Raw genomic sequence first — 7,670 nt, 5'->3', positions numbered from 1 at the left:
CTTCATTTAAGTCTAGTAGTAGTTGTTGTAGTTCTTCTGGGGTTTCTGATAATAGAATTATGTCATCGGCAAAACGTAGGTTGGGGAGGTGGGAACCATTGATCTTGATTCCTTTGTCCTCCCAGTCGAGTTTTTTGAAGATTTCTTCTAGGCACGCCGAAAAAAGTTTGGGCGATTTGGTATCTCCTTGGAGGACGGCTTTTTGTATTTTGATTTCCACATTATCATCATTAAACTGAATTGTAGCTTTTGCATTTTTTATAGATTTAGAAAAGGATTTTTATATAAACCGGATTGATCCCTTGGTTTTGTAGGGCCTGAAGTATTGTGTAGCACAGGCTTAATAATGAGAAACACTATTTAGCTGTCTAACCAAGTCACAAAGGGTTAACTTTGATTTCTTGTTATCTTTGATGGATTTGTAAGTGAGCAAATGGGTGAACTCTATGAGGCAGTGAACTGACCAATCAGCTGCCAGCTAGGGTCTGTTACAGTTACACCTCTAGGTTAGTGTCTGCACGTTCTTTTGGCGCTTGCACCTGAGCATAGGAGGCTGCGTTATCCGCTTGGTAAGACGGAAAAACGACATGGAGTGAATTAAACAAGTTCTGTACACATTATTGCTTATACTGACATATCTTGTTGTAATATAGAGAGTAAAAGAGAGCTGTGCCTGAATCCACTGTTGTCACGGAGCTAAAGGCAGTGAATTCTGCTAAAATGGTGAGTTGTTTACCTGGCGCTAGGCCTCTGAGTTCGCTAATGGTAATTAGCCACAATAGGCTAGCGGACTACTGGTTAATGCCTTTGAAAACAACTAATGATTTTGTTTGTGGGTTATAAAAAGAAATGTTACTTTTCCCTACTGTTGCTAAATGGTTAGTTTGTTAAATACTGATGTTAAAAGTTGTAGATTTAATTGTGTTTATTGGAGGTTAAAGAAGTACAATTTTTAGTGCAATCTTTCCACTGTTACCGGTGCAGAGGGGGATAAATAAGCACGCTAACACCTTAATGCCTCTAAAGTAATACAAGTTGATCGATGTTTACATGCAATCCATGCAGTTTTATTCTTCAAACTGTTAACGTTACTAAGGTTTCATACAACTTGAGTTAGAAATATGTGTTTTTATGAAGGATGTAGTTTGTGATGTAAATGTACTTTGGATACTGGAGAGAAATTCATATAGTTTTGATACCTGAGAAGAAACATAAGAGCTGTTGTACAACGAGAGAGAGATTTTGACATTGCATTATAGGTGAACTGAAGTACTATCTCATCTCATTTTATTTTATAGTAGCCTGTAGCAGTCCATTTATTCACTGAATGGTAATTGAGAGAGAAATGATCTGGCCTTATTTATAGGTCAGGTTTTGGTAAAGAGTTGGAAACATCGTGCGGAGATCCTTTCCACGGAATGATACAGATCCCCACATTCCAGGCGTTCTCCCAGAGATTCATAGATTCCCAGTCCGGGGGGCTGGGTGGCGAGCCAACCGTGTTTGTGACTCTGACTTTAGACGGATTGCCAGGATCTTCATCTTCAGGGTGGTAGGACAAACACTAACACGAACTCAAAAGGGCCCAACGTTGGTGACTGAACTCTTGTCAACAAAGGCAAGTGAAACTGAGGACGAACTAAGCTCAAGGGAATTTAAAAGGGGATTTATTTACGTGCGCACTTTATTATTTTAGTTTGTTATTTTTTTCATAACTGTTTTTTTGTATATGTATGTACCAGCCCATGTGTGTTTAATACATTTTATGCAAATTGTCATTCTGGTGTGGTATTCTTTTTATTGACCTTCAATTCTCAGGCTCTTAACAATTTAGCATCTTCTGATTCTGGTCCATATTCATATTACTGATAACCTCTAAGACTACTTTAGACTACTACACCTATGTACATTCTTACTACCTCGTAATAAGGGTTACAATTGAGCAAGTTTTGACAGTGTCAAAATCTTTTTCATAGTCAACAAAAGCTAGACAAAGTGGTAGATTAAACTCATTGTGGCGCTCAATGACCTGTTGAAGGGCTTGTATGTGATCTAATGTCCTAAAATTTTTCCTAAACCCAGCTTGTTCCTGTGGTTGTGCAAAATCTAGTGATGATTCAAGTCTTTTGTTGATGATTTTTGTGAAAATTTTGTAAATTATAGATAGAAGGCTTATTGGATGGTAATTTTTTAGGTCTTTAGCATCTCCTTTTTTGTGCAGTAGTATGACATCGGCATTTTTCCATTGGTCAGGTATTGTATATTTGTTGAGACAGGTAGTAAAAAGTTTAGCAAGTATTTTAACTATGGGTTCTCCACCTGCTTTCAACATTTCAATTGAGATTTGATCAGGTCCTGCTACTGTTCCATTCTTAGTTGTTTTAATAGCCCAATCAACTTCTTCTGCTAGTATGTCAGGGACCATTTCAAATGGATTGGGTAGGTCGGGTAATGGGGTATCATCATTATACAGATCTGAATAGAATGATTTTATTCTATCCATCAACTGTTGTTTGGTTGTTGTGTGGGAGCCATCTTATGAGTCGTCTTTTCAGTTTTTTCAGGCTGAGATTTTCTTCTAGGGTTTTGGTGATTGAGTATTAAACCTTCGAATGTCTGATTTGATGCATTTCCTGACTGTTTTGCACAGTTCCACATATTCGATTTTGTCAGTTATTCTGGATTGTTTCATTTCTCTTCGCTTGTTCATCATTTGTTTGGCTTTCGTCGATATCCTTAGAGTTTCATTGCATTTTGTAGGTGGAGCCGTCTCATGTGCAGCATCTAACAGGTTTTGAGTGATGGCCTCATTCTGAGATGAAATGTCCATATCATTTAATTTTTGTAAAATTTAAAATCTATTGGATAGTTTTAGTTGAAAGTCTTTTTTATTTTATGAATAATTGCACTGACTTTTGTTGAGTTAATTTTGTTCGTTCTTTGTGGTAATTTATTCCTAGCTTAGCACGTACTAGACGATGGTCACTCCCTACATTGAATCGGTTGATAGGGCAGCAATCTTTAAAGATATCCTTTTCGATGGATAAGATATAGTTGATTTCACTTTTTCCTCCATATGGGTTTTTCCAAGTCCATTTCATTATCGGTTTCTTTTTGAAGAATGAATTCATAATGTAGAGCTGCTCAGAAGCACAAAATTCGACTAGGCTGGTTCCTCGTTCATCTCTGGTTCCAAAACCATGTTGACCAGTAATTTTCATCTCTCGATGATCGCCAATTCTCGCATTGAAATCTCCCATTATTATTTTGAAATGGTTTGTGGTATTATTGTGGTGCATACAAATATTTTCATAGAATCTTTGGACCGTTTCATCATCATGACTAATAGTTGGTGCAAACACCTACAGGATTTGCATTGTATATCTTTTGGTTAGCTGAACCGTGAGTTTTGATATTCGATCTGATATTCCTTCAAATGACACCACATTATTTAGTCTTTTGTTTACTAGGAATCCTACTCCATTGGTTCTACCTGATGTGTTGCCTTTTTAGTAAAGGATATGACCACTTTTCAGCTTCAAAATTTCTTCATCCTTGCGCCGAATTTCACCCAAACCTATTATATCCCAATTGATGTTTTCAAGTTCAAGCATTAGTTCTTCGAGTCTGTCATTCGTTCTCATAGTTCAAATATTTAGCGTTCCTAGGTTCAGAGTCTGTAAGCAGCCTAAATGTACCCAGCGATTTTTAGCACCCTCTGCCATTGAGCTTTTCTTCCCGCTGTCGTAGGTAGGTGATCGCTGGCCTCCGGGGAATAAGTGCCATGATTTCGTTTGTATCAGCATACAACAGGAATGGACGTCAATTCGCCGCGCTTGTCCAATGCGTATTGGCGAATGGATCAGATTAAGTCTGGTGCTTCAGCTTTGACCTATCTGCCTTGGATGGCTCTTCTGGGATTATATACTCCCGACAACATAGCTCTCAGCGTCATTAGCACACGCAAATCCTTCCACCATAAGGCACTGATCCGTTGGAAGGGATATATATATATATATATATATATATATATATATATATATATATATATATATATATATATATATATATATATATATATATATATATATATATATATATATATATATATAAAATGAATCAATATGCTACGTGTTGATTTTAAAGCATGCGTGCAAGCTTCCTCACAAGAATATTTAAAATTTGGTCACACTTCTGTTTAAAGACATAGCTAATCTGCTAATGATGGAAATTTCGTGAGTTAAATTGAGATGTGTTCAAACAATATAATAATTTAATTTAATAATTTGAAGGTTTATCTTTTAAATAACACATAAAAAGTTAGATAGGAATAGTGAATACAGTGAAAAAGGACTATATTAGCACTGTATTATGCTACATCTATGTAGCAACTGTATTAGCAGGTGTAGCCTAACCTCCGTATACGAGTCCACTATTGGTCATATAACAATGGCGAATATGCCCAAATTCATTGCTTTAGTAGAATTTATTTGTAAATGAAATTATACTCACCTTGAAATGTCCTTTGTATGGCTTTGCTCAGCAAGGTCCTCTAACACACGGTCTTATTTGTCTGAACTTGTCCATGCATGTTAAGTGGGCAGGGGGAGGGGACTTGAAATCCTGAACTCAAGGTGGAGAAAAATTTAACTACTACAACTTAAATTTTGCTTTAAATCAATTAAAGCAGAAATTTCAGTTTCAATGACACTCATTAAGTTGATGTAATTATCAACATAATTATGTCATGAAAATAATGTTTTCAAATTAAAAGGTTTAATTTGGCTTAGTGGTTAGCATGTTCGCTGCACACCTCCAGGGTTGGGGGTTCGATTCCCACCATGGCCCTGTGTGTGCGGAGTTTGCATGTTCTCCCCATGCTGCGGGGTTTCCTCCAGGTACTCCGGTTTAATCCCCCAGTCCAAAGACATGCATGGTAGACTGATTGGAATGTCTAAAGTGTACGCAGTGTATGAATGTGAGTGTGTATGTGATTGTGCCCTGTGATGGATTGGCATCCTGTCCAGGGTGTACCCCGCCTTGTGCTCGATGCTCCCTGGGATAGGCTCCAGGTTCCCCTTGACCCTGAAAAGGATAAGCGGTATAGAAGATGGATGGATTAAATCAATAAATTAGAAATTTTGTCTTGCAGCCATGCACTTAAATAAGCTGTGGTAATAGGTCCTCTGAATTACTTTTTAGAGTGTAGAGGTCTGATCACATTCTCTGAAATAGGCAAAGAATTTCCACTCCTGATTGAATGACTGACTCTTCCAATGAGCCAAGTATTTGACAATGGTAATAATACATTTTAATGTAGTATCCTAAAGTTGACCCACCAGCAAGATGAAGGTAAAACAAAAAAGTGTTTTTATGTGCAATTTAATATGCTTTTCAAAATACAACCGACTGTGATGGTAACAATTTAAAATTGACATGCAAACTACTTCACAAGCCCATGTGTTATTTTTCTCAATATCTCTTAATGCTTAGTATGCTCATAGAGCCACGTACCTAGCTTCATAATGGCAAGAAACAAAATGAACATACCACTGAAGTTGCAGGAGAAAAGGTAAAAATGTAAGAACTAGTATTTTAATGGTGCAGTATTACTAATTTGACAATTTATATACATATATATTTTTAAATGTCTGATATTACTAAAAAGAAAATTAAACCATTTGTATTTCAATAGGAAAATGAACTTTGTATAATAAAGCCACCAAATGCACTAACTGAAAGCAAACAACAACAATAATAATAATAACATCCAGAATTTGACATGAGCTTGGCACTCCTTTCCGTTGGCCATGTTCTAGACATACACAATCTACAAAACAAGAATGTTATCACTATATTTTGACAGCATTTGGCTATATGAAATCTGATCCTCTGTTGCTGCAATCATTTGAGATTCATACAAAATGTAATAGAGCATGAACAAGTTACAATGCTTTACATTTATTGAATGTTATTGGTAACATTACTGTGTTTACTGTGACCTGGGTTGTTATCTAGCATGTTTGTTGTAGAGTGTTGGAGGGTTGTGTTTTTTTTCCCCACTCAGAGTGGAAATCAGATGTGGCTAGCAATCTCACTAATTCCAGTTGGTGAGTGAACTAATAGCTAGCTGGCAAACTAAATAGCTAGCTAACAAAGCGGCAGAATGGCAAGTGAGTGCCTGTTGACCCTAAGACAGGGACAACACATGGCATTGGAGTTCTGAACACTTGATATGGTTAGTGCCTGATACAGTCCAGCCCTCATTACTGCTTTCTGTCAGGGATTGAGAAAGGATGTAGTCATTGAACTGGCCTTTACAGACTTTATCTTATTGTTGGACACCCTTATTGGTCCCTTGCAATACATCTCAATAACTGCATGCTTAAATAAAAATGTCTGCCCCATTCAGACCTCAGTTCCCATCAATAAGGAGACATGAATCTCCATGAGTCAGAACACTAAATCATAGCCTTGTCTCCTCAATGTCATGCTGTATCTCACTCGGCCATAACATTGGCTTCCATGCCAGTAAAAAGTTGATCAAGTGTGTTGGAATGCTCACTTGCTGCTCCAAATATAAGTGGCTTCAGTAAAGCCAATGCATGTGCACTCCTTTTCATAGTCCCTATGTCTGTACAATTGACCCGCTCTCTAATACTACCTCTCCTGTGTCATGCATATATCTCTCATCACCTACTAAGAACAAAGTCATGGAAGAATACATATGTATCTATAGCCCTAAACAAGGCTGTATATCAGATCTTCTGCGTCTCCTGCCTCAAAGGGGCTCTTTTCCTTTCAGAAAATAGGGAAAAGTAATATTACCCTAACCACTACCCCAGACGCCTTCTGCTCTAGAACAGTAAAGTCATTCACCAACTTCACCAAATTAGGTGTGTGACTACAATCTTATCAGAATCACAGAGGTGCATAAGTGGAAAACTGCATTTAGTAATATTGTGGAACGCTATCAATATTTGGTAATGCCACATGGTCTGATCACCACCCCTACACGTTACAGGCATTTGTTAGTTATATCCCCAGCACATCTTTGGCAGGTTAGGCATACCTTACTTTAATGACATTCTGATAAATTCCAATTCTCTAAAAGAACATATCAAATGATAAGAAAGTCCTGCATCCATGTTAAGAAAGTCCTGCAAAGAATAATGGGCAGCAGTTTATTTGGAAAATCAGAGAAGTGATTCACCTGCCCAAAGTAACATTTCTAGAGAGCACTAGTGGGGAGGATGACTCTACAGCTTAGACAGAATGGCCAACTGTACAAAACTTTGAAAGATCTCCAGAGGTTTTTGGGGTTTGCCAATTTTCACAGATGTTTCATCCAAGTTCCTTACATCCAAGGTTCCATAGCTGCACCCATTGTCTCATTTTGAAAAAGTGAAACAAAGAAATTAGTTTAGACTACCCAGGCCTTCATTGCTTTAAGTTCAGCTGTTGACACTGCACTTAATCCAAAATACCCTGACTCCAACCTGCCTTTCATTGTCTAGACAACTTCAAAGACTCCAGCCAAATAGCCCTCACATCTAAAGGGAGCAAATGTCTTCACAAATAGACACTTAAGGGCCATTAAATTAGGTAGCTGAACATCATTTTATTGACCTCAAGAATTTTGACTAGTTGAACACTGAAAAATGCCACAT

At 37.4% G+C, this 7,670-nt stretch overlaps 1 long non-coding RNA gene across 1 annotated transcript; it reads left to right on the top strand.

The window, feature by feature from the left end:
• Positions 1-483: 483 nt before the first annotated feature.
• Positions 484-1,778, top strand: LOC108264687 (uncharacterized). Its single transcript, XR_001812488.3, has 3 exons — positions 484-569; positions 654-723; positions 1,367-1,778. It is a non-coding gene; the product is annotated as an uncharacterized LOC108264687 (long non-coding RNA).
• Positions 1,779-7,670: the final 5,892 nt, after the last annotated feature.

Source organism: Ictalurus punctatus, chromosome 4 (assembly GCF_001660625.3).
Source record: "Ictalurus punctatus breed USDA103 chromosome 4, Coco_2.0, whole genome shotgun sequence".
NCBI classification, from domain to species: Eukaryota; Metazoa; Chordata; class Actinopteri; order Siluriformes; family Ictaluridae; genus Ictalurus; species Ictalurus punctatus.
This window is presented reverse-complemented; position numbering and strand designations above follow the sequence as displayed.